The sequence below is a fragment of the Seriola aureovittata genome, chromosome 1, assembly GCF_021018895.1.
Source record: "Seriola aureovittata isolate HTS-2021-v1 ecotype China chromosome 1, ASM2101889v1, whole genome shotgun sequence".
Lineage (NCBI taxonomy): Eukaryota > Metazoa > Chordata > Actinopteri > Carangiformes > Carangidae > Seriola > Seriola aureovittata.
This window is the reverse complement of record NC_079364.1, coordinates 5862177-5890122: the sequence shown is the minus strand read 5'-3', so window position 1 is coordinate 5890122 and position 27946 is coordinate 5862177. Positions and strand designations below refer to the sequence as shown.

Genomic DNA, 27946 nt, shown 5'->3' with positions numbered 1-27946 from the left:
CAGACTGACAAACATGAGTTCAGTGAACTTCAGTGGCCTCCTCAGCCAGCACACCTGAATCCAGTAGGACAGCTTTGTGATGTGGTAGAACAGGAGACTGGCAGCTTGAATGTGCAGCTGACGAATCTGCAGGAATGATGTGAGGCAGCCATGTCACCGTGGACCAGAATCTCAAAGGAAAGTTTCCAACAAGAAGAACTGAGGCTGGCAAAGGCAGGAACTACCCTGTGTTCGTATGGTGTTCCTTTTAAATTGCTCAGTGAGTGAATTTCTTTTTTCTCAGCAGGCTAAAGAAAGTGCTTTTATTAATGTTGTTCCCTGTTACTTTTATTATATTTTAGACCACTTATCCTTTTCTCAGAGGAATTACTGATTTATTTCTCACTTAAGAAATGGCTGTAATTTGCATGATGAGTGCTGACTGACTTCAATGCAATGTGCAGTCCTGAGTAAATATATAATAGTTCTTTTCTGTATTTCATTATATTCTACTCTTTTCTCAGCCCTTCCTAAAAGTCTCTCTGGTGGCAGGAGCTTTGACATCTACGCCTGATGTAACTCAGTGAAGTCTGCCTTTAAAGTGCCCTATTTTAAATCATTTTACATGCATCTCATCGTCTTTTATGAAGCCATCAACCGGTCGCCCCTGCACAGCCTCTGCCAGACGTTTACCAGCAGAGAGCCTGAAAGAGGCTCCAGGCCTCAGGCCACCCACATTTTCTTTTATACCACATCATCCCTATAACCTCTGCGAGGTGAGGAGATAGAGCTGCCGCCGTCACACGGCTCCACCATCTCAGCCAGATCATCCAGGGAGAAACAACATGAGACAGACAGGCAGGCAGGGAACCCTGGGGAAATATCAGCATCCAGTCTGTAAAAAATAAAATATAAAAAAATAAAAAAGTCTGAGAGATGAAAAGAGAGAGTGAGCGACAGAAAGATGAGATGAGTGAAGGTGTGAGATAAGAGGACGAAAATGGAAGTTCAAGGAGGAAAAGGAAGGACAGAGGGAGGGAAGAAGAAGAAGGAGAGGGGAGGGGAAGGAGGAGATGGCGAAGCAGAGAAATTGCATTTTGATGGAGGTAAATTGAATCAGCTCTGCAATAGAGGCCTGAGGGCAGAGAGACAGATTGAGACGGTCATGTCAGCACTGAGAGATTACTACCACCTGTGTGTGTGTGTGTGTGTGTGTGTGTGTGTGTGTGTGTGTGTGTGTGTTCATTCACCTCAAAGATAGGTGGAGTGGCTGTCACAGCGTGAGCATAAATATCCTTGTGCGAGACTTGAACACAGTGACGACAGGTAATCATCACATCTCACACACACACACACACACACACACACACACACACACACACACACACACACACACACCTTTTAATAAAAGTAGGACAGGTAGAAACAGCAGAATGGAGAGGTGTCAAGGACAGGTATATGAAATTTCCTGGGTGGGTTTCCAGCTGAAACGCCGCCAACATGTGCTAACAGGATTATGGCTACTAGTGGGAAAATAGAGCAGATCTGTCTGAGAGTCGGACTCACAGCAGAGGGAAAGAAAAGTCAAAGTCACTTTGGAGAAATTTGAAAAACGTGTCGCTGTGTCTAAAATTCATCATCTATCAGAAACTGTGTGAAGGAGAAAACACGTGACCTGCTCTTAATTTACACGGTGAGGATTTAAAACGGCAGACTGTGTGTTCCACGTGAATCTTCTCTGTGTTTGTCTGTTTTCTGTTGACGCTGGTTCGTGGCTCACGCAGGCTCCCTTCTGTCACACATCGCATCTGCTGCAGCTCCTGGCAGTTTGTTTTCAGGGCAGCACATTTCCAGTCACGTTTACTTGAGCAGGTTCAATGCAAAGATTTAACAGACGTTAAATCCCAAAAATGTTCTCAAAATATTGGCGAGGGGAAGCCGAAGAACAAATAGAAGAGGTTTGAGATGAGTCAGCAGCAGGACGATGATCTGACACCGATCAATCAAATTATTCTAACCAAGGCTCAACTCTTTTTGGAGACCACCTCTGCTCAGGTTCACAGTGGGTGGAGATATGATTGCAATTACATGAGCCCGCTAGACTCCACCTGCTAATGAGAACGTTAAAGGGCGGGGCAGATTATCAATCAATCAAACACAATCCGCACTGAGCCGCACAGACAAGTGGCTTATTAAACACATCACTGCACAGGAAGCGATCATGGCAACCATATCTTTTCTTTGCAGCAGTCACTATGTTACAAAGAAATCAATGAATCAATCATGAATATTTGCAATTAATCGGCCAAAGCAGCGACTTGCCTGATGATGTTGTGGCTAACACCCGGCCTGGTATTTGCTGGAGCCCTCTGCGTTTGCTCTGCCACTGGGTCAACAGACTGCTGTGGGATTACAGTCAAAGCTCAATATGGCCTGATCACAAACAATACATCCGTCTGGTGCCGCTGTGCTTGTATCACTGCGTGATATCCAACACTAAACTATACATTGAAACCTGCACCTTCAGTATATTGGTAAGTAGGGATGTAACGATACACTCAACTCACGATTCGATACGATTTCCGATACCGGGTTAACGATACGATTTTCTCATGATTTCTTTAACAGAATGAGTTTGCAGACAAATTATTTCTCAGACAAAAAACACATTTCTGAGGTAGGGTGTAACTGCAAAACACAAACTATGCAATGAATGCATATTTAAAAAACATATATATTTAGATATATGAAAACTACAAAATATATTTTCTCTTATCTTTAACAAATTAAAGAGAATCCATTTTTATTTCTCTGAGGTAGGGTAAACAGTACAAAACAATGCATATGTCCTCTTCTTAAAAGTGCCACTGAAATTATATTTTATCATAAATAACAAAAAATAAATAAAAAATTGGATTTTTAAAACAAATCCCACATCAAAATAACTATATGAATAATACAAATGAATAAAATCTCTTCAAATAAACAAACTAAGGCTCGCATGTGTTTCTAGTTTGGGATTTACATGTTTTTTTTTAAGGAAGATCAGCATATCAACATTCTCAGGCAGAAGCTGAGATCTCTGCACATTCACAATGTCCCCTGCTGAAACAGTTGGGTTTTTCCATCACTAAGCACGTGGCTGTCTGCAGAGGTTTAAGAAGGCTAACAACGTCCTCAGCATCACGGATGTCTGAGTTATCCAGTGTGTCGATTTCACGGGCATTTCGTCGGACGTCTGCGCTGAGGAGAGCTGCTGCCACGGCTGCTTGCTGTTCCGGATAATGTTCAATCATATCCAGACTGCTGTTCCAGCGCGTTGCAGCGTCCATGATGAGCTTGTGCACGTTTACGTCCTTGTTGAGTAGCGCTTTCTGTTTGGATGTGAACACAGGAGTGGCTGTGGGGCTTCGGTGGAAGAAGGCTACAACCCGTCTCACCCGACCCAGCAGACGGGTGACGCGGGGTTCACTCAAACCTGCTTGGGTGGCGAAGTTTAACGTGTGGGCAAAACACTTGATATGAGGTGCCAGCCCGGCCTCCCTCACCGCAACATCCATATTCCTCGCATTGTCCGTAACGACAGCAATTCCATGTTGAGCCTTTTCCAGCTCCCGTTCAGTCACAGCCTCTTTCAGTACTTCAACGTTGACCCCACTGTGCGTTTCAAAAAGAGGGCGAGTTTGAAGGACAAAGTTCGCCATTTCCCACTCGGCGGTGATCACATGGGCTGTGATGGTTATATAACCTTGGGTCGCCCTGGAGGTCCAGCCGTCTGTTGTGATTGATACGCTAGCTGCCTCTCTGAGGGCCTGAATCACCTTTGCTTTGGTTTCCCTGTAAAGCGCTGGCATCACCGTCTGGCTGAAGTGTGGGCGTGATGGGATGCGGTATTTGGGCTCCAGTGTGTTGACCAACAGCCGAAATCCTTCATTTTCAACTACGGAAGACGGCCTCATATCTTTTGCCATGAAAACACCGATGCGCCTCGTAATCTCCTTGGCCCTCTCACTGGTTTGGGCGAGCGGGGTTGCGAATCCGCTTGTCAGCGCGGATTGTCCTTTTAACTGTTTTTTTTGGCTCAGGCGGTGGCGACTTGAGCTTCTCACTATGGTGCCGGTTGACATGCTGCATCCTGTTGGTTGTGCTATTTGTGTAGGTCATCACCTTCTTGCAATATTTGCACGCTGTTTTTGTCTTGTCTGTGATCTTCTCGCCCTTTTCATTTTTGCACACAGTGAAGCCAAAATGCTGCCACACCTCCGATTTGAAACTGGTCTGTGCATCCTCGATTTCAAAATCTCTTGCCACCGTCGCCATGTCTCTCGTTCCGTCTGAACCAATACCTGACAGTGACGTACGACGTCTAACACGTGAAATCAAAAGTAGATTACACCCTCTGCTGTTTAAAAAGGGCATCGCGATTCATTTTTCATCTCAGCCAATTTGAATCGTCACACATTTGTATCGATTTTTAACTGTCTCGCGATGCATCGTTACATCCCTATTGGTAAGTATGAACCCTGCTTTACAGATTTCAATCTATGAAGCTGCGCTGAAGGCCAGAGTTGTTGAAATAATTTGGGACAAGTCCAAGTCAAGTCTCTTTCTTCACAAGCTAAAAGGTTTACAGTTTTTGTCGACAGAGATGGAAAAACAAGTTTTGTAGCTTTATTTTTTCTCTCTCTCTTTCGGCATCCAGCTTTCCAGGTAGTTTTGTTGTGATTTTTCAATGTCCTCCACAGAGATGTCCTCCATCGCTCCATTAGTTTTAACAGGAAAACCTGACAGAGACGTTATCAGGCTGTTGTTTTGTTACAGGGCCAAATATAGACAGAAATATCCAAAGCTGCCTGGATAAAAGCAGGAACACCTCACGTTTCCTATCGCTTCTTCACACATATTTTATTTAACAACATGTTTGTGAGCTCACAGACATGTTTAATATAATTCAGGAATGGCTTCCAGCATCCAGTTTCTAGTAATCTAGATATTAGAGGAAAGAAATGATATATATTTTAAAACTACATGTTTAATGGACAGTGGCTAAATTTACTGTAAACCTTCAGCAACATGTAATAAACCTTTCTAACAGACTCAAATGACTAATGACGCCAGAGCTGCGACAATAGGTAAATTAATTGATCATTCTATCAATAAAAAATGGATAACTGAATGACTGTTTCAGTTCTTTTTAAGCAAAATGACAAATGTTGCTGCTTCCAGCTTCTCAGATGTGATGATTTGATGTTTTTGATTCTTTGTCATACATGACAGTAAACTGAGGATTTTGAACAATGAGCATTTTCTTATAGACAATATGATTAATTAATAAAATCATCTGCAGATTAATCAATCATTAAAATACTGTAATTGTTAGTTGCAGCCCCTAAGTGACACTGCAAGGTTTACCGTCTTACTTCCTGGGTTAAGTTGTGTTATGTCATCTAACCGTAACCCTACACAGCTTTCCAACATCATGACTTTGTTTGACAAAACCTGGCTGTCACAAAAGTTTCAAAAACTCCACTAACTTCAACAGGAACAACGACTAAACTGACATCTGCATTTAGATGTCTGGGAGAGACGGCGGCCAGTTAATACGGTCGGACACTGTGGTGGACAGCTCACATTTGATGACTGTGATGAGAGTAACTGTTCCTCAGGCGACTGAGGACGTCAATGCAGGATGTGATCAGCAGCCCGTCAAAGGTTACACACAGAGGGAGATTATAGTGATGTTGCAGTGCATAAACCTCTTATTACAAACATGGACGCACATTTGAGAGTTCAGTGGTGTAAAAACCATCGGCACCGGTCTATAGAAATGTGGGGGGAAAAAAAGTGATGTGGTCCGGTGAGTCCATCCTTCACCGTGTTCTCCTCGAGTCCATGTGTGGCCAACACCAAGAGAACGAAACAGGCCTGACAGCAACAAGTGAGGGGGTTCTGGTGTATCTGTCCTGCTGTTGCGGGAACTGTGCTGTCCCGGTCTGGGTGAGCTTGTCCCCGAGGAGGGACAGGTCGCTGAGGATCAATACAAAGTTGTTCTGATGGCAACAAAGGGTCACTTAAGGGGTTTGATGAGAATGAAAATGATATGTTATGTTGAACACATTCGGGAGATTCAGGATGAGGGAATATCTTTTGGGAGAATGGTGAGACTTGGAGAATTGGCCCAACACCTCAATAAGACACTTTATGTTGGTTTTTCTTTTAATCTGATCACACAGTTGTCCCGTTCAATTCAAACATGCATCCAACTTTACCCTCAGACAAACTGGCAGCAACAAATATTAATTTTCAACTGTGAGACCAAGAGGAATTATAACATATCAAAAGATACATCAGACATCAGAGCCAGCCTTAAATTACATAAGGACTTCCCCAGATAAGACTTGGCAACCCTAATTAACTGATTAATGAGAACCAATTACGACCGCACAGTTTCAAGCAAAGATGAAAACCAATCTTGACTGCTGAGAAAATCTGCATTAATACAATATTAAATAACAGCTTCCATCCTGTTCAATCCAGAGCGAAAACAATGAGTCACATAACTGATTGGTAGATGGACAGAAAAATGAAGCTGCAATCATTTCTAGTAGTAATAGAAATGCCAAAAATATTCTGTTTTCAGCTTCTTCAATATGAATGTTTGTTGTGTCTGTTTTTAATCTTCTACAATCGTAAAACTTGGGTTTTGATCAAGCACGAACCTCTGGGGCTGAAAAGTGAAGTCAACACAGAAGTTTTGATTTGATCCAGAGGGGCCCTTCAGCCAAACAGAATAAATGGGGCCACTATATATGTGTGCACACACAACGAGTCTGATGTGACAGTAATGTAAAATAATGATGTTAACCTTAATAAGATGCAGAAGTCTGGTCCCTCGTTGCGTCCATCATTGCTCAGAGTTTCTCCGCTTCACGTTGTTTGACTTGTGAAATGGGAGGACGCAGTGATCTCGACTACACATCTGAGGCAAATTCTTTCTAAGCAAGTTGAAGTTGAGGAAAGCATTGTTCCACATCACAGCGTCATCAGCATTTATTACCATCATCAACAACAACAATAACAACAACAACAAAAACAAGCAGCGACGGTTTCGTTCTCTCGGCTGTGTGACTGAGCCCACTGTGCGGCTATATTTAGTTTGCCAGCCTGCTCCATAAAAACAGAGCTAATGATGAAACTAGGGCAGCCCACAGTGACAGAGCCCCTTGCAACCTGAAGCAACGCTCTGTGAAGCCCTTGATGTTAATAATAACAACACCAAGAACCTGCGAAACTCATCCTGCAACAACATGTTCTGCTGCGGAGGGAAAACTGAACACCTCTACGGTTTCTTAGTAAGCAGCAGGTGGATCTTTAACGTGATATTTTCTTAACTCAGTCTTAATATATAAAGTTATGGCTGCAGGGAGTTGTATGGGGTACAGCGCATATCTGGCTGCTATCTATCTGTGTTTTGCGAATGAGGTAATAAAGTTTGAGATTTTTGAACCGAGATAAACTGTATATATTTAAAAATAAATAAATAAATAATAGTAAAAAAAGAAGCAATTTAAGGTATTAAAGATCTTATAGATAAATAGATAATCATCAAAAATGAAATACAACAAATCACCCCGGCAAATCAAAAGCAGCTCAATCTGACTTTAACATATTCAAATATTTGAAATATTCAGAAAAGCGGAAGGCACGACTTCCCTCCACGGAGGTTGAGCTGGAGTCAGAAGACAGTGAGCGCTCGTGGATCGCTGTGATGAATAATGAAACAGAGGGAAATCAGGATCCCTTTAATGAAACCAGCCTGTTACATCACTGCCGGGGAGGAAAGCTCAGTCATTTACTCATCAGCTTACTGGATACTCACATTTGGACATTTCCACAAAGGCAGAAGTCCAGGCTGAGTAAAAGAAAGCCTGTGAGCATTTTACACACACACAGACACGAGTTAACTGAATCACAGGAACCCAGTGGTTCGGCAAAGTCAAACTGAAACCCTAAATTCATTTTTGTTAAGAAATCAATATCGTACGTTTTTGCTTACGATTGTAAATAACAAAAAGGAAGAAATGTATGTTATGTTTATTTGTCAACTCTCCTACTTTGATTTCGTCCAGTGAAATTTTTTGGTTTCGACTGAAATCACTGCTGGTAATTTGAGTGTCATTTCTGTGGGAGGTGGGCACAAAAAATAGTTAATAATATCCCTTAAATTTCAACAGTGAACCAGCTTGTTTTTGAGCCCTGTTAATACACCAGGCTGTGATCCAGGCCGATGTTACTGCACTAACCCAAATTTCTTGGTCTTACACATTTTGTCTCGAATGCCACAGTTCCTCTTCTTTCTAATGAAATTTCAGACAGTGAAAATGTCAAGCTGGAAGCTCTTTGAAATCTTTTTATAGCTTCTCCTGCTCTGTAGCATCAGTAAGCTTCATTTTCAGATCCTCAGGCAGTTGCTAAGCGCAACTCATGGTTGTCGAGGTCAGAGAATTTCAGCTGATAATTCACCTGCTTCACAAGTTCTAACAAGTTAATTTAAAGCATTTATTTTTACAAGTAAAAGGTTGCCTAAATTTATGTTCATGCTGCAATTACTTATTTTACTTCCTGCCTGTTTGCTGCACAGGTTTATTTACTTTTCATTTCAGCAATAACAAGTCATTTGCCAGGAGTGCACTAACGGTGTCAGTAGCTTGGTCAAAACTCTAATTACCAAGAAGAAATTGAAGTTTTATTTATTTTTTATGCCATAAAAGCATGAGAGCAGCTGATGACACAACACAAACTAAAACACTGGAAATCTGTGCTAACGTCAGGCTAACTGGCTCCACTTTTCAAACGGTTGCCAGTTGGACTACGTTGCCAGCTGCCTTTTGTCCAATGGAATACAAATTTAACAGCACAATGAGTAATGAATCCTCCCAAATGATGAATGTTGTAAAAGGAGCAGATGTCTTAAATCTTTCATCTCTAAACAGTACGTGTTATGAGGGATTATTTAAACGCTGTTTCCAAATGTCCAAAAGTGGTTTAATACTCTTTTGAAAAATTAGGCACAAGAGCTGCAGCAACTTCATACATAGATTATATTTCCTTTAACAACAAGTGAGGAGAATCCAAATTCATTTAATCACTTTTTTCAAGCTGAGAGGTGAGTTTACTAAAAAAAAAAAAAAGTCCAGGCAGACAAAGATTAAAAATTCACACCCACGCAGACACAATGTGATCAAACACCAGCTGTGCATTCCACCTACATTACAGATGTTTTCTTTAAAACACCGCTCAGATGGAGTAAATCACTGGCTTTTCAACAAAGATTCCCTTTTTTAAATCATTCTCCTCTTCCTTCCATCTTCTTATTCTACATGCATCCATCCATCCCTTCCTCCATACATCAGTCTCTCCGGGCGGCATGGAGAAGTAATAAAACATAAAATCAGGGGGGATGAAGATGTCATGTCACAGGCTCATCACCGTATCTCTACTCCGTCAGATGAGACGGTGCTTTGTTATTTACAAGGTTGCCTGGAGCTGCCTACGCACCGCGTCACCTTCTATCTGCAGACAAGTCTTAATTTTAACACTGGGGAAAATATAAAAAAAAAAATCCAACTGTGCTGTTTGTGTTCATGATGAAATATTCCCATATCTCCCTCTTCGTTTTTTCCACATCCTCTACTTAAAATTCGTATTTTAGGAGATGACATTTCAAAGCTTTTTGGACTCACAGTTGCATTTGCAGCAGATGCTTTTCTCACTAATTAATGCCAGCAAAGACAACTCTGACTTTCACTCTCCAAGAGCAACAGAAACACAAGTTCTCTCTTTCCCACACTCGCAGATAGAGAGCGAGGCATTGGCGCTGTTCATCTCTCTGCTTGGCACATTTACACCAGCTATAGGTTAATTGGCTGATCCGGAGCGGATGGAGGGATTGATGGCGATGAAGAAGAAATGGCAGGAGAGAAAAGAGAAGATGAGGGAGACGTTGGGACCAATTTGCCGTCTTCTCCCATCATTAACTGATAGCTGGGGCGGGTCATTAGCCGAGTCTGTCCTGTGCACTAGGTCTCATGGTGCAGGATGAGGAACACCTGCTGAAGGTGGCAGATGGCAGAATAAAGAGCCCAGAAATAGACGTCCACAAGGGGGAATGGCTGATGATTCAGCCCCTGTCCTATTTTAGAATTGTTCATATAAAAATTGGGTTTGTAAAACCTCAGACCAGAAAGAAATGACCAGCTGGGAAAATTAGATAAACTTGCATGTGGTGGTAAACAAATACAAGCTTGTTTTAGATCCTTTGGAGCTTAGATGTTTAGACCCAAACGCAACTCACACTATAACCGAATTTCCACAAATGAGCAAAAGGAAATGTTCTGTGTGCTACTGTTCTATGAAGGAGTTGGTTCTCCAGTCGGGCCATTACACCCCAGCAGAACATGCAAATGGCAGATGAAAAAGGACGTGGTCAAAAAAAGCATAAAAACGAAATACATCATGTGTAACTCGGCGTTGGCAGGAAGCAGCAGGAGGACATGATCTGACATGATCACACACACACACACACACACACACACACACACACACACACACACACACACACACACACACACACAGACCAGAAGTTATGAAACGCACATGTCTCAGTCGCGGTGACAACATTACTAGTAAAACTTTATATTTTGATTTTCTTTTAGCCGCCGGTCCCACGGCAGGCTAACCTTTAGCTACATCCACATTTCCTTTCAAATGACGCTGATCGTTTTTGATGTAAATCATAAAACATAAACTGTAAACTGCCGTAGCTACGCAGACCACAAGGGGTCTCTTTGAGAAAGGGTGGTTTAGGGAAATGTTTGGGTTTAATTAAGCACTAAGTTATGGTCAGAAAAACACTGCAGTGCGGGCTAGGGGTTAGGATTAGGTCGGTTATGCTTTGGGAGCGATCGTGGTCTTTCGTGGTTCTATAATACCATCACCTGACTTCCTCCTTTGCTCCAGAAAGACAAGAGCAACAAGTCCAGTCTCAATGAGGAACAGCTCTTAGCGATACCATGAGAGTCTTCACAGACATCGTTAACTCTGTCGTGTTCTGTGGATCTGTGAGAACTTTCACAAGAATCTGAAAAGTGTAAACAGAACCCTCCGTGTGTGTGTCCTGAGCTCCGGTGGCTTCACAGCCCATTACCTTCTCTCGGTCAGAGAAGACGCTGACATGAAATCTGTTTAGCGTCATTGCGTGGCCGCGCTGCCCACTCTTTTAATTCTATTTCTGTGCGTTGGCCAAAATACAAAGAGCGTGCCAGTTTGCTGAGAAGCATCCTGGATGCTCAGATGCAACAGAGCGCGGCAGCCTGCCAAGCGCTGACCGAGAAAAGCAAAAGCACAGGAGGGATTTAGTCAAGTGCTCATTTAAATATGAGCGAGCAACAGACTGTGGAATTTGAATGAGATTATAAAGGGAGACGGGGGTAGGATGAATTTCAATTTGAGAGCATTAGATGTATTCTCTCTCTCTTTCTCACCCCCCCCCCGATCCCCTGCCTCACCCCTCTCCCTCCCAGAGGTGAGATAATGAGTCCCAACAATGAGCAGGAGGGAGGAAGTTGGCAGTGTTGTTGCCACACAGCGAAGCCCAACGGTTATTATGCCACGGCTGCTCCTCCCCTCCCATTTATCTGCGAAAACACACACACACACACACACACACACACACACACACAGAAGGATCTGGGTTAACAGAGCATCATATCTGATTGCATCTCACTGCAGTGGTACGCATTGCACCTCCACTACATCCTTATCAGATCTCAAGCCGCTGCATATATATAAATATATATGTATAGAAATACAGCATATAGTGTGTGTGTGTGTGTGTGTCTGTGTGTAGGTGATGATGGGGGGAGGGGTTGTCTGATGCAGCTTCAAAGTCAGCAGCAGGTTGAGGGAAGACAGTGAAGGAGGAAGAAAGAGGCAGATGGAGAATAAAACAGCAAGTGACAGGAAAAAAAGAGCAAGGAGGGCGAGTGAGCAGAGTGGGAGAGAGCAGATTGAGAGAGAGAGAGAGAGAGAGAGAGAGAGGGGAGGGGGGAGAGCAGAGTGGGAGAGAGCAGATTGAGAGAGAGAGAGAGAGGGAGCGAGAGAGAGAGGGGAGGGGGGAGAGCAGAGTGGGTGAGAGCAGATTGAGAGAGAGAGAGAGAGAGAGAGAGAGAGCGAGAGAGAGTAAAGAGGAAGGGGAGGTTTATCCAACAGCGCTGGAGAGACAGAAGTTTGAGCTCTGCGCTTCACACACGGCCAGGACAGACGATAACACACACCTACACACAGGTGAGACAACTCTTCTTCTTCACCTCCGTCTGTCACGGGGTATTTAGGGATTGTGAAAGGTGTCATATGATGCATTCAGGCGTGAAGGTTAATGCTGTGTGAGGGCGGTGAACTTGGTGCTCATCCGCAGCCTAAGTTGGGGAGTGTGCAGGCATGCAGCGTGAAGACCGGTGCATCAGCGGGGGCTTTGTTGTGTCCTGGGGGACGAACGTCCACACAAACAACAGAGACAAAGAGTCGGGAATGTGCTTCTTTTCTCTAATATTTCATCCTGCTGCAAAAGTATCATTTTCAAGACGAACTCTCAGCACAAACGGGTTGTAAGTGTTGCTGTAAAATTAATGGGAGCTCTCCCTAAGTGTAGCTTGCTGTGCACTTGCTGGCGGAGAAGCGCTATACTGTCTGTGTGCGTTCAGCAGTCGTGCCGCGTCTGAGCAGCATGCATTATTTATCTGCACTGATCTCCAGAAACAGCGATACCTCAACAGGGGCAGGGGGGAGGGATGTATATACTGTAATCAATTCACGGAGAGTTAATATTAGATGTGATAGCTGGACTGATATAATATAGTGAGGGGAGAGCAGAGGGACAAGCAGCATCTTTTATACGCTCAGCTGTGCTTTGTCTTGTTTGTAACATCTTGCTTCAGTAGCTTGCAGCGTGGCAGAGACAGTATGTATGGATATCCTATGGTTTATTTATCTGTCATTATCTATGATGGAGATACGGGAGCACCTCAGTGGCAGCAGGAGGCTGTGAATAAGGCTGAGGAGATGAGATCTCTCTTATCTTGGGATGGCTTTTCCACACTGAGGAGGTTGACTCCTTTTGTCTGCAGATACTGTATCTTAATCCACATCAGTGTAACACACGGCCGCTGCAGGCTACACACTCATCATCTGACTCAGTGTGTGCAGATTACACATTACACAAGGGTTATGCTGGTGTTATTTACAGCATCTGTACGTGTTTGTGTGCCTGCATCCAGCTGCTTCTGCTCTCCCTTACTAAAGACTGACGGCAGCACCTAATGTGGAGAGCAAACAAAGAGAGCCATAACTAGATCGCACGATATCACACACACACACACACACACACACACACTTTGATGACAAGACAAACACGCCACCAAAACCCATCCCCTGCAGGTTTGGAGGATGGTTCTGAAAAGTTTTTGGCTTTGAGGAATATATCAGCAGTAGTCGTGTTCAGCAGTTGGATGGATTCCACTGGGAACCAAAAAGTGACTGTGAATAAACTATCAACACATTTATTGAAACTCCTCAAACCGCTCTTCACTGCCTGCGTTATCTTTGCCAAACTCACAGCTTTCAATCGTCACTAGAGCATTTACATTTTTCATTCACTCATTCGGCAGACGCTTTTATCCAAAGCAAAGTAAAGCAAACCGATTAACCCAAGCAAATAACTGAAATCCACAAAGACTAGACACCCTACAGGTAAACGACCGTTTCCACCAGCATATGCAGATGTGTCGCGGTCTTGACAGTATGGAAGGAACACATTCTGACAACTAGTGAATACACAAAGCAGAAACTTCAAGATTAGAGTCACATAGTTACACAAGAACATAAACTCTTCAAAACATATGGAAGTCCATTACTGCCAGTAAAAGAAAAAAAATTAAATAGATTTTTTTTTTGCAATAAATAGGAAAAAATAAAGTAGATTTAGTTGTGATTTAAAAAAAAAAAAAAAACACTCATCAAGTCAAACTTTGAAAATCAAAATTATGAGATAAAAGGTTGAAATTTTGACTTAAGCCAAACTTGTGACTTACTACGAGCACTTTTCTTTCCTTTGGCTTGTAAGTAAGTCTTTACATTTAATCCGAGGCGTGGCCCTGATCAGTCTTCTTCTGTTTCATCATGCAACTATTTATAGATCCGGTTTGATTGTCCTCACATATGAACACTAAAGATGGAGACAATGATGGATCTGTTCTTCTCTCATGCCATTACATACCACACACATTTTCTCTCTGCATCACGCATACTATAAATCAGTGGTTCCAAAGCTTTCTCTTTATATTAATTTTATTTCAGGATACCACTCTACGCTCCAATGGTTCCTGATTAAATAAAGGTGTAAAAAAAAAAATTTTAAAAAAAGGAATAAATCAGTTGTGCACGTTGGAGTGCAGATTCGCAAATGACTACTGAACTTCAACTATGCTGGTTGGTTAAATGAATTTCTTTCATTCTGTTTTTTTAGTTTTCATGCAGTGATTCTGTTTTTCTTTACGTCTCTCAGTCCCTTAAAGATTCCAATATCTGTTTCAATATGTTGTCAGGTAAGGGATTCAGGTGCGGGACAGCTAGCTTCCCCTAACCCACCAAAAGCTGCAAGCCATGTTCCTACAGTAGCCCAGAATGGACAAACCAAACACCGGCTCTAGAGAGGGCCTTGAGCGTTTTACTCTACCTGGAGGCCGCCGTAGGTTCTCCTACACGCCTGTAAAGGGAGAGATGAGGGGAGGGGGATTCTAGATGCCACTAAAACCTAAAAACTTGTCCTTTAACTGCAAAGTCTTATTTTCATTCTTTTGGTCATTATTTTCAACTGCTGTGCATCTGGAAAATGAGTTGCGTTACTATGACAACTGGAAACCGTGAGACAATATGAAAGTTGGTATAAATGTCATCACGTGACTTTATGGGATAACATCAAAAATATAAAGTAAATACCTTCTTCACTTTGTGAAGCACCGCGACAAGTCTCAGACGCCCCAGTGTAACACGCATTAACATTACGGCATTAACATTAATGCACAGCAGTGCGAGTGATGGTCCACGATGAGATTCTGTTCTGAGACAGCAGACTCTCTTAAAGAGGGGGTTAACATAACGACACCCTCTTAAAATAATGGCCTAAGTCATTTTTTCAGGTTTTTCAGGAAACACAAAAAACTCAACAAAAGAGTCACACTTTTGACATAGGCCATTATACAACCGGGGGTAGAATTGCATGTTCCCCTCAACTGAGGATTCAGGCGATTTTACCAGAGGTGGCCAGCATCATGAGGGGGTGATTTAGGCAAAAAAAACATTTTTGTCAAAACATGACTTAGGCCATTATTTTAGGAAGGTGACGATAATGTAGTCCAGTGCAGCCTCCGCTAGTCCAGCACTGTAGTGTTAAACCATTTAAAGCCTTGGTTAAAAGTGACCTACAGAAACTCCCTGCATTCACCAGAAAAAAGGAAATAATTATGCCTATCTTATAATTATGACTTTACATAATTATGAGATCCATATCTCATAATTACAAGAGAAATATCGTAATTAGAGACAGACAGAAAGATCAGAACTACAAGATAGCATCTCCGTCTTTGTTAAATGCATCACACTTCTATAAGTAGCAAAGCCACGAAACTGATTCAAAAACTGACAGTGAGTCAGTGCAGGATGGTAAAACTGAAATGGATCATTTCTACATTTTACACCAGACTGAAGCTTTGCTGTTTTTCCGAACAAGTCAAGAATCCTGAATTAAGCAGAGGCGACTAATTACATGAACGACCTTCTGTGAGTCAGCTGAGGATGGTGGTGGTTTGATCTTTGAAATACTCCTAAACTGCATGAGGAGTATTTTGCAAAAAGAATATTTGAACTAAAGAATAGTTTCTCAGGCACAGGGAATACGGTGTCGGATATTTTCAAAGAGCTCGGAGATTTATCATAAATCAGGGCCTCTTCTCGACCATCCACCAGCTCACTCAGGCTAACTTAACAGCTGGTGCCCCTTGGAGGATTTCATCTGCACACCAATACTGATGAGACTCTGTTGGACATTGTACTGAACCCGGCCAACAGTTAAACTGGCAGTATGTTCCAAATTAAACTGAACGCGAGCCAGTTCAGCTGCTGTCCACCTCTGCAAGCACCAACCAGAACACTGAAAGCAGATGGACGTTTCTTGGTTCTGAGCTCGCCAGTCTAAAAACTACAACATGCATCCCACACAGGACACAGAAACAGAATCAGCAGCCAATCACATGAGATATGAAAAACACATAAAGTGTGATGTGAGAACTAGAAGAGAAAAAGAGATGCAGTTAGATTATTTTTAAGCGGTGAGTTCACACCCTGAGGTTTGGATTACTGTGAGCGTCTGATGTAAACAAGTCATAAAATAAGCCCCGAGCAGAGAAACATGACAGTACTGCAGCAGAGGATGTCTTAGAGTTATACAGAGTGGCATCATCTGATAATCCCTCTGTTGCTGCACTAATCTGTCTCCTGCAACATCCTGAAAACCTCTCAGACATACTGAGTAAAGGGTTTGAATACTTATGTCCAATGTGACACTTCCGTTTTTCTTTTTTAATACATGTGCAAAAATTCTGTTTTCGCTTCGTCATCACGAGGTATTGAGTCTGGACTGATGAGGGGAAAACATTTATATAAATGATTTTAAGGATGAAGCTGCAACATAACAACGTGCAAATCAATCATCGGCTTAAATACAGTCTTTCAGAGCCACTAACATTGCTCCAGACTTTTTGTCTTGTTTTTTCTGTGGCTTTCAAGGTCTTTCGGTCAATAGTGAGAGGAGCTGCAATGCAAAAGATACTGATTCAGACTGCTGATTCAGTCCACTCAGTTCGTCTTGAGGATTTGAAATCTGCTTCACGGACCGAACGTAATCAGAGAAACTGAAACGGCGCAGATGAAAATGAGATGAGAGAGTGATGAAAACATTATTTCTAAGCCACTAACGACTAGATCTATGTTATGTTCTCACATTATCCCAAATGTTTCCAGCAATTCTCAAACCTAAAGAAATACATGATTTTATTCATGATAACAGTCCGATTCATTTGGTCGTCTGTCAATGATGTCATATCCCCTATCTGCATGCGTCAGTGTTGTGGTCGCCTGTCAGAAGCTCAAAATGGACTTTTATCTAGTTTTAAGCCACATACACTTTTTACACCTTGGTGATTTATAACTATATATTTTAACTAGATGAAAGATTCAGAGAAAAATGCTGAGTAAATGTTAGACAGCTCAGCTCCCAGCCGCTCCGAGACCTTTGTCCACCAAAGAGCGTGCGATTTCTAAAGTAGAACAGTTTTATTCATTGTTTCTACTGGTTTTAATCCCCTGGTCCGTTTCTTCCAAATCTCTTGAACGCTAGTTATCAGAGAAACAATCAAAACAAAGGTTAGAAGCAGTCTCAGCCTCAAATCCGTCCCTGTTGTCTCGTGCCTGACATACAGCTTTGGCAAAACTCTCCAACCTGCCCAGAAGACTAAACGCCGCTCAGAGGCCAACGATGGCCGAAGCTCTTGTCAAGCGACAATCACCACAACCTGCTCCCGGCAAGAAACCACATTCAGCGAAAGAGAACATTCACACATAGCACCTTTACGGGTTCTAATAACCTGGTCTGTTTGTTTTGGAGAGGAGGAGACATCTGGGGATAATTCAGCCCCTGGAAGAAATCCAAACCGAGAGAAGCTTACAACAACTGCCAACAACTCCCATGATCCTACGCTCCCCTAGCGGCAGAAGTTACATACTGTGCGTTTAAATGGATTAACCATGAGTAAGTGGATAACTTCGTCTCCTGTTCCTTCCCTTCGTATCAGTCTGCATGATTGTTGAATATCTGTGTAACAGTAAGATGGCGGCTCCGAAAAGAAGCTCTTTGATTCTAAAGAACTAACACCACATCCTGAGAGTTGATGTTTTAGATCTTAGAAACCTGTCCTGCTGTGCTGCAAATATCTCAAAATACCTCAAGAAAAAAAAAATCCAGAATCAGACGATAAAAACAAACAAAACAAACAAGATAATTCAATAATAGATGTTTGCTGGTGTTTTATTATTGCACTGAGATTTCTCTGCAACTCCACAATCACATTTTAAGCCCCAACATGACTGACAATGGTTCCCGTAATCACACACATAATGAGCAGAGGCTGCAGTCAGCCAGCCCAGTCTGCCGTCTCGCTCGTATCTCGGCTGTCACCAGTGGATCGAACCCTGCCATGTTTCCTGGCAAGACACCAGGATGCTGCCATAGCTGTTACTCTTTCCTCCCTCTCTCTCTGTTTCTTTTCCTGTCTCTGCAATGGAATTGACAGGATTGAGAGAGCAGTCTCTCTGCTCCAGGTTTTCTTTGTACTCAGGTTTCTGGCAGGAGAAAGAGAGACGTTTACAGGACGGATTAGAGTTCATAGAAATAGATCTCCTCTGTTGTTTGCTTCAGCTGACAAGCCTGGTTTACACCTCACAGTCTTTCTTTCTTTTGTATTCCTTCTTTCTTTCTGTCTTTCTTTCTTTCCATCTATGCCATCACTCCACTCCCCAGGCTGGTCCATGTGTCTACAGTTGAGCAGGCAGCTGACAGCACAGTGACAAGTGCTGGGGATGGGAGGATGAGAAGCAGTGGAGGGAGAGAGGGAGGGAGGGAGGGAGGGAGAGGGACTAATGAGAGGGACAGTAGCAGCAGGGGTCTGTCACTGCACCTCCAGATAAGAGCCCCCCTGACTCTCTTTGATATCTGTCCCAAGTGACCAGGTCGCTCCATCCTCGGCTCGTACCAGTGAGGTGGGGGCAGGGGTGCTTATTAGCCACTCGTGCTCCCCCCCCCCCCCTTTGTGCACTTGTAAAGGGAGGAGGTGTTGAAGCAGGGGAGGGAGGTGTTGCATGGATCAAAAAGCAAAAAGCAGAATCGAAAAGAAGATCCAATAATGAGAAAGGATGGGAAGATGAAATTGTTTGGATACGCCCAGGTTCTCCACCCAGTACAATCTCCCCCACGGTTTATATGAAAAAATGCACACGAGGAGCTGCAGGTTTTAACATGCGGGAAAACACCTAAACAACACGACTGGTAACTGTTACAGACAATGATTCAATACTTTTAAATATATACATTAAATATACGGATGGATTTTCTTACATTCACGTAGTTTAAACTATATAAAAATCCCCTGCTAATATAATATATAATACACCTGATACATTCATGTGTTGTTTTGTTAGAAAAATAGCACATCCTGCAATGTGTAGAAAAGATATTACTTTAAGTATTTTACATTAGATTTACAGGGTACATACACTGTATCACTTAACACATGTCAGAAAGTTATGTCGATATATTAGATCTCTCAATATGAACTTCCCCATTCACTTCAATGGGAAGGTGGTCTCAGACTTGTGGACCTCACTGTGTATTTATAGACTGTTAATAAGAGAGAATCGTGCAGATCTCAACTTCCATGTCTCGTTCTGCACCAGATATTTGAACAGCACATTGTGTTGAAATGAGGTGTACTAAATTTACCAATGAATAACATGAATACATAATATAATCTTCCTTATTAAAATGAACTAACCTTTAACTTCAAGCATAATTTTAATTTCCACAGCTTTAATCGGTAAGAGCAGAGCAGATGTGTCATAAAAAAAGTCTGTCTTACAGCTTATTTTACACAGATAATCTATTACATCTCTCGTCTTGTATTTCAACACAGAAAATACCTATAAGGGTCATTATTGACCTGAGTTAAAAAATTAAAAAATAAATAAATTAAAAAAAATCAGGATTCAGACAACACAAACCAAAGGAACCAATCCTGTCAACTTTTGGGGACGAGGGGCGGGGCTAAATAAACCTGAACTCTTATCAATACAGAGAGTGAGAGAGTTAGCATTAGCACAACCACTAACGCTGTGTCAGCCACTGCTAGTTACAAAATAACAAACAACATAAACAAGTAAAAGATGCTAACTAAGCTAACCGTTCTGATACGTCTGCTAGTCTCTGGTTCTGGTCTAAACAGACTCCTCATCTGAGTCTGAGTCTGAGTCTGACTGAGGCTCAAACACGTGGCTGAGTCTCTCTGACGTTTCCTCCTCAAACCATCTTTATACTCTCCGCTCTTTCACCTGTCCACCTGGAGCAAGCAGCGGACGTACGGCCACTTTTTATGTTAGGAAAACCGTCTTAAACTAAATATTAATCACTCAACTCAACTCCGATTATGTAAACTTGGATTATTGGGGAATTTACTGTGCACCCTGGTGAATGAACTGGCACCTTAAACTGCACATTAGGCAGATCTCAGCTTCGGCCTCTCAGCCTGTTTTGAAAGACTGGACCTCTCTCTCCCCTAACACTTCGCAGAGGGACAGCCGATTCCCAAAGCTAACAGAGTGTGCTAATTGTCTGAGCTGGTTGAAGGGGGCACTGATGGCGTCTTTATGTCTCCGTATTGTCTGGAGCAGTGCGATACGTGAACCTCCAGCGATTTCATGTATCACAGGTCCCTGAATGAAATCCCAGTCAACGCTACAAAATCTATTTAAAGATCACAATTTTAGTCACCACAGGAAATGCAGAGCCAAATTTTAATCCTTTTTTCCAGTTTGTCCCAGATAAAACTTTACAAGCGCTGTTTTTTAATGAGAACGTTTTTTTTTTGTATATCTCAAAACTTGGATTCAAAAACCAAGCCAGTGTGAAAGAAAAGCATTAAATATGTATGAATACAAACGTTGAGGACCACAAAAGGTATTTTAGTTGAGACTCCAGCTCCCTCTCTTGTCAGTTCTCCTGCCCAGAAACCTCAGACTCCTCTGGGCTTTTGTCTTCACACATGGCTGATTATATGAACTGTGCAATAGAAAAGTCAGTGGGGATGTGCTCTGAAGACATTTTTTTCCTACGACAGAAATCTTTGCTCCATCAACAGGAGCATAATGGTTCAGGTTCGTCTTGTGATTTCAGGCATCTACGCTCTTATTTCCCCTCTTAAGATTGCACATCCTGATGATGGACATAATCATAACACTGGACTGAGCACTTTGATGTCCGTCCTCAGTCAAGGTGCACATTTTGATATTGACTCCTTGTCAGAGGTGTGAACTTTTCATATCCACCCTCCCTCAGAAGCCGGTCCTTTGATTTCGCCCTCGCAGCAGGTAGGAGGCCAACTGAGGCGGCTTCAGAACATCAGTCACACCCTCCAGCCTTCACGGGAAACAGAACGGCACTATTGATCATTGTGGAAACCTTCATGTGCTGGGCTGATTTTTCTGTGCATGTGAGCGCAGGCACATGCAGGACTGAACTGTGCTCATTTCATACGGCTCTGTATCAAATTGATATGTGGAGGTGAGGGAAAGACTTGGTTTTGTGCTCTTTCTAATGAGCCCTGGGAGGAATTTGACTTGCAATCAGTCATTCAGCTCCTCTGACAGAATCAGGTGAAACACATATTGATTTGTATTGTTTTTTTGTTTTTTTTAAACTGGCTACGCTCAATACATGTGAAAGGGCACTGAAGTCTTCTGTGTTTACTACGTGTCCTAATGTACTAAACTAAATCGACTTTTACATCCAACCTGCTATAAATAACCACAGTTTGAGTGTAACATGGCGTAGTCCGGACGACTGGTAGCCGTTTGGTCAAAATAGTGTTTTGTCAAAATTGCCTAGCTCAAAAATCTTATTAAGTAAAAATTATGATAGCTGACATTTTTATGCACACATGCTTTAAATGGACAACACTTGGATAAACTGTTGGCAAATTCATCCTCTTTGGAACCTGCTGTTCAATAGTTTGGGGCCAATCCATGTTGTGGATCAGGACATAATTCCACTGGATACGTAAAAGCTCTGATTTGCTGGTGGCACTAGAGGAAAGGTTACGGGCTCACCTATGTCAACAGGCTTCATCATCTGAGCATCATTAATATGGATTAATGTATCATTCAAATAGGTTCACTTGAAAACAGGGGTTTGTATCTGCAACGGTAAATTTGTAAAACTCACAGTCACATACTGTGCAAGAAAAATACTTACAAAAAACAAACATACTTAATACATGCGTGTGTGTGTGCAAGCTCACGGGCAGAGTGATAATGTTTCGTACACAGCGTCACAAAAGAAACAGGGCGGGATCTCCAGCGTCTGACCAACCAACCGTAACACTGTGCACAAAACATTACCACGCAGTCAACCTGTCATCAGCCTTTGAGAAAAAACCCATACATATATATATATATATATATAGATATATATATAGATATGTATGGGAGGGAGAGCTAGAGATATAGATGAGAGATGTGTATGTGTGTGAGTGTCTATGTGTGCACACATAATTCCTTTGGATTTGAAAGTGGTCTCAGACTTTAGGCATCACTGTATATGAAAAACAAATATGTGAACTTCATGGTGGCTCTAGAGGAAAAGTCAGGGGATCATTGAAATCAATAGGCTTCATCCTGTGACAACCAATAATGCCTGTACTAGATTTCATTGCAATCCATCCAATAGTTGTCGAGATATTTCAGTCAGGACTGACTGACTGACACGGCCATCACTAGAGCCATACTGCTGTGGCTAAACTGCTGTTATCTGAAACGATAACAAGAGTAAAGTTGATCAAAGTTTGGTTAAAGTCGGTCAGTAAATTGTGACGGATGTTGACATCAGACATCGCCTTCATTTTCTTATCTAAAGTTTCTTACAGACTGTTTGATCGTCTGTCTGCTTGTTTTCCCGTCCTGTCTGACGTCTTCCTCAGCAACTAACTTCATCACAAAAATGATGTTCAAAACTACCAAAAAGAAAAAAGAAAAGAAATAAAGATCAGCACCATTTTGCATCAGTGTTCAATAATTATACAGAGAGAAATCTACAGTAGAAGAAGCAGACAGAACATTTTCTCACCCTCAGTAGCAGCACCCTCCTTCTCTTGTTAGTGTTGCTATCACAGCAGTTTCAATTTAACTGTATAATTTGGACCAAGGTCAAAACAACACACAGGAAATTGCTGAATACTGTGGAAAAAGTGTTTCATGTGGAGGTAGGGCGCTGAGGGAAGGACCAAAGTTGAGGGAAAGCACACTTATTTGTTATTTGGTCCTGGACTGAAACAATGACTCTGTGGTTTAAGTGCTGACTTTCAGCTAGAACTTTAGTCTGAATCTCAAGAACCAAATGGGAACTACAGCCCTATTCTGGCTCCTCTCACACCAGCAATAACTGAAGCTTTTCCAACTTGCGAGCTGTGGAAACAAGTTGGGAACAAAAGACTGACGTATCATCACCTTGCTCATTTCCACATCCAACATTTACAGATCGGCAATGACGATTCATGTGGAGTCGTGTTTGCGTCCACCTGATGAATCCAAGTGCAGTGTTCCCTCTCTTTTAGCTCCGTGTTCGGTCTCCACCAGCTCCTGAGGGAAACATCCGTCTCTTTAGCTGCTAAATGCTCCACTATGTTCACCAGCTGCTGTCTGACTGTGTCTGTCTGCTGTTTGCTGCTGAGCAGGTAGAGGAAGATGCAGTTTTAGCAGATACACAATGAGCTGAAAGTCAGTACAAAGCTCCACAAAGTCCAGCTGCAGACTCGGGTGATAACTCTCAGTAGGTTCATCACTGCGTGCGACCCCACCAGTCCTCCAACCTGAACAACCACATCGCTCGTTTCTTTTCAACCCTCAGATACGACCCTTAGGAGTGTCTCCTGAAATAGCGCCCCCTACGGCAGCAGGCATACCGGACCTTGGTGGTCATGGTTACAATAATAACAATGTGGTTATCTTTGTCGAACGGTCACGGACAATAAAAACAACATAAACTGCTACTTTCACATGGGAATCGAACTCCGCTCTGCTGTGTCATATTCCTGTGTTTTGTTGAGCCATCCATCCACCACAACCTCCTCCTGATGTGGACTTTGTCTCTCTTTATACTGCATCACCAAACTTTTTGCTTTGCTCTTGTCATAATTGCTACGGCCGCTATAAGTCACCTAACAAAATAATGAAGCTATGGGTCACAAACCTGCTGCACAAACGACCTATGGGCTCCTTTTTTTTTTACAGGAAGACAGTTTCGTGAAACCCATTTCACAGTTTTTCTCATTGTCATTTCATATACTGTTATTATAAAAATATCGACTACAGCTGCTTTAAAGTAAAATGTGCAACAAATCCTACATTGTTCAGACAGTGTGGACATAAACACGAGGTGAAAGTCAGCATTTCAATCTCACAACACAATGAAAACATCACTGTCCTGATACTTTCTGACAACACTGTAGATTCCAGGAAAGGAAAAGGAAGCTAATTCATCAAAAAATAACTCCCTGAAGTCACAGTTTGATGCTGTTTGACAGCGAAAGCCAAAAGATTTAGCTTTAATCTGCACTAATATCCTTGTTGATGACAGTGCACATAAGGAGAGAAGGAAAAAAAGGATCATGAATAAGCACAAAGTCAGTTTCCACGGCCTTCAACATGTCATGGTGTTGCTTATTCATATAGTTTGTATATAGTTTAGTATCCATGCTGCTTTGGACAAAGTGTCAAAGGCTGTGGTTATTTTCTGATCAGGATCAAGCGTCTCTCCTCCCTGCAGATGAGGATTTGGACTTCCTCTCACTGATTTAATATCTGTGTGGCTTTCAAGGCTCCGTGCTGCAACACTATGACAAAAGTAATTTTCAAAAGGAGTTTTTACTCGGATGGCAGTGGGAGAGGAGGAAGCAGCCGCCTCCCCCATACCACCCCCTTTTTCATTGTGAGGAGAGGAGGGGGGGAGGGTTGGCCTTGAACTGGAGCTTCACAATGGATGTTTGTCCAAACTCATAAAGCAAAAGATGTTTGATCCTTTGAGAGTGAGTAAACAGGGGCCCAAATGGAAATGTCTATGAACATGGGCAAGTCGATTTTATTTATATAGCGGCAAATCATAACAGAGGTGATCTCAGGGCAGGTTTCATACAGACCGCCCTCTTTATAATGTAATTTACAGAGACCCAATATTCCCCCATGAGCAAGTACTTGGACAGCGGTGTTAGACTGATATCGTGTGTGTGAGATTTAGCATGACGCTAGAGTCAGGAGATGTTGACCTCAGCTCATCACTGACACTGGAAGCAGGGAGAAACATTAGACTTGGCTCTGCTCAAAGTTCATCACCAGGACCAGCTGCCCAAAGAACAAAGAACCAGTGTGAAAAATAAACAACTCAGCAAAACTAAGTCAACCGACTGGAAGAATTTAACTCCGGTCCAAAAATCCACCTACCAGCACCTTTAAACGCCTCATTGAATAGGCTGATAGCGCCCACCCACAGTGCTTACTCATCGTGGGAACCTTACCCTGTTAAGCGCCTTGACAGAATGTATCTTATGATTTTGGTGCTATACAAATAAAATTGAAGTGAATTAACATATTGCATGTCCCTTAATACGTACTCAAACAGAAATATTAAAATGACAGTTTATGGATTTAGGGAGAGTCATGTGATCTTCTTCTCGACCAGCAACAGTTCATCTATTTGCTCAACACCTCTGCAACAACAAGACTCTGGAGCCGTTTCCAAAGTCACTCGCTATTTATTATACAGGCTACTATGTACCGGTTACCATCTTATTTTGTTTTTTCTGTCTGTACAAAGCAAACTAATAAGAGACAATGCTGAGTAATAAACTTTTAAGGTGTTAGTAGCCAGAACCAGGCGAGCTGTCGTCTCCTGCTTCTGGAGAGGAAGCAAATGAGCGAAGAGCCGTTACGTTGAACTATTTATTTAAGACAAATGTGAAAGCTGTAAGCTGAAATTTTCTCGTATGTAAATGAAGGAGCATAAAAACAATAACTATACTGTGTGTGGATGTGTGTGTGTGTGTACCCATGCCTATGTGTGATGAGTGTTTCTTTGTTATTTTGGCTTCAGTGCACACAGGCAGTCATGCTCGACTATACAACAGAACAATAGTTCCCTCTGTGTGGCTTTGATCTAATGAGAGAGTGAGGTGGTGGTACGAGAGAGAGAGAGAGAGAGAGAGAGAGAGAGAGAGAGAGAGAGAGAGAGAGAGAGGTTGTTCAGGGAAGCGGAGAAGAGAGATGAATTTGGATCATGCTGAGAGTGAAACAGCCACTCCAAGAACTGATTTTATTTTAGCTTGACCAGAGAGTTTACAGTAGAAACTGAACCATGTGGTTTTGCAGAGTGATACTAAAACTATTTTAAGACTAAATCACAGTTATTGGCTTTTCATTCAAACTAAATTAGAGCAGTAGCTGCCTAAGATGATTTAAAAATATCTGTATACACTTTGTGACAAAGCACCATGTATAAAGGTTTGATAAGCTGTATAATGGGTTTTTATTAATGGGTAACACATCATTTACTATTGCTTTATAGATCAGTTATAAGCCATTAAGAAGAACAACTTTGGGGTTGCCAGGTTGTGGAACATCCTCCTCTCTAATGGACTTAGTGCTACAGGACATCTGGACCGTCATCCATTTATAAATTCCTGCAAACCTCCCATGGAAGAGAGTATGTAGCGCGATCAGTTTGTGATTGAGGTGTGAAGGAGGAGGGCGTATTATGGGGGTCCCTGGTCCTGTAAAGTGAAGGTTCGATTCATTGATCCCTGGGAAAATATACTCACAAGAATGTACAGCTTGGATCGGCACGAAACTCCACCCATTAAACTTTGGCCACACCTCCGGCCGCCGTTCACGTTCTCAGTCAGCAAGGTGTTATGAAGCCCAGTGAAAGCAGCCACTGAACACACAAAAACAATCGCAAGTTACCCTGTGTACACAAGAGCCAACAAAAAACAATCCAGCCACAACCAGGCTCTGAGCCTCTCTTCTGATTGGCTAGCTGTTTTCTGAGTGATGGAATAGAAATGTAGCCGATATGCATCAGATCATGTAAACACTCAGAGAAACCAAATGCAAGGTTGGATGGGCCCAGGTGGGCGGGGCTTGGGGCATGGCTTAGAACGGTGACTAGCTTATTGTGACATCACAAAGTTACAGAAGTCCTGACGGCACGTTTCAAGGCTCAGTTTCTGAAAACAGGCTGTGTGCATTTCTCTGTGGACTGAGCGCTTTGATACTTTCACAGTATCTTCACCACATTAGAGTCATGTTTTCACCTACTTGACGAATGTAAACCTAATGTTCAGCCTCCTTTAACTCTGATTTGGTCTCCACCAACTGCTGAGAAAAAAAATCCCTGTCTCTTTAGCTGTTAGATGTTTCACTTTCTTCACCAACTAGTGGCTAAAACAACAGCCTGCTGCTGCGGGAGACGAGTGATAAAAGCTCTCTGTCTGAGCAGACAACTCAAAATCCCCCAGGAATCATCCTCCCAACTTCAATCTTAGCAGCTGGGAGACAAATTCAGAAGCACCTGGTTGGGGTTAAATGGACTCCTGTGACATTTAGATGATTACACTGCAGCAGGAAGAAATATGAAAACATATTAACAGGTTCTCAGAGCAGACGTAAAGGTAATATAAACTAGTAATCCTCAGACGGCCGGTGAGATTCGGAGAGTGGTTGTTTTGCTTCAGTCTGAGGGCTAATGTGTTTGTTATCACCTAGAGCAGATGGCCCAGCATGGAAGAGAGATTCATTTACACACACACACACACACTTATGCACAACCACACAAGCACTGTCACACATGCATATCATGTATAGGCACACCCAACACGAGCCTATAAACACAGGAAAAAAAACCAAACTACAATATGTGCACATAAATACACATGAACTCATCTACATACAAAAACATAACAACACATAAATTATCCGTCTGTCA

The 27946-nt window shown here is 42.4% G+C and overlaps 1 protein-coding gene across 1 annotated transcript in view; it reads left to right on the top strand.

The window, feature by feature from the left end:
* The first annotated feature begins 12165 nt into the window (after positions 1-12165).
* c1qtnf4 (C1q and TNF related 4) overlaps positions 12166-27946 on the top strand; it is a 44262-nt gene continuing 28481 nt past the window's right edge. The window contains exon 1 of the mRNA XM_056375428.1: positions 12166-12324. The gene's annotated coding sequence lies outside the window, so the exon portion shown is untranslated. The remainder of the gene's footprint in view (positions 12325-27946) is intronic.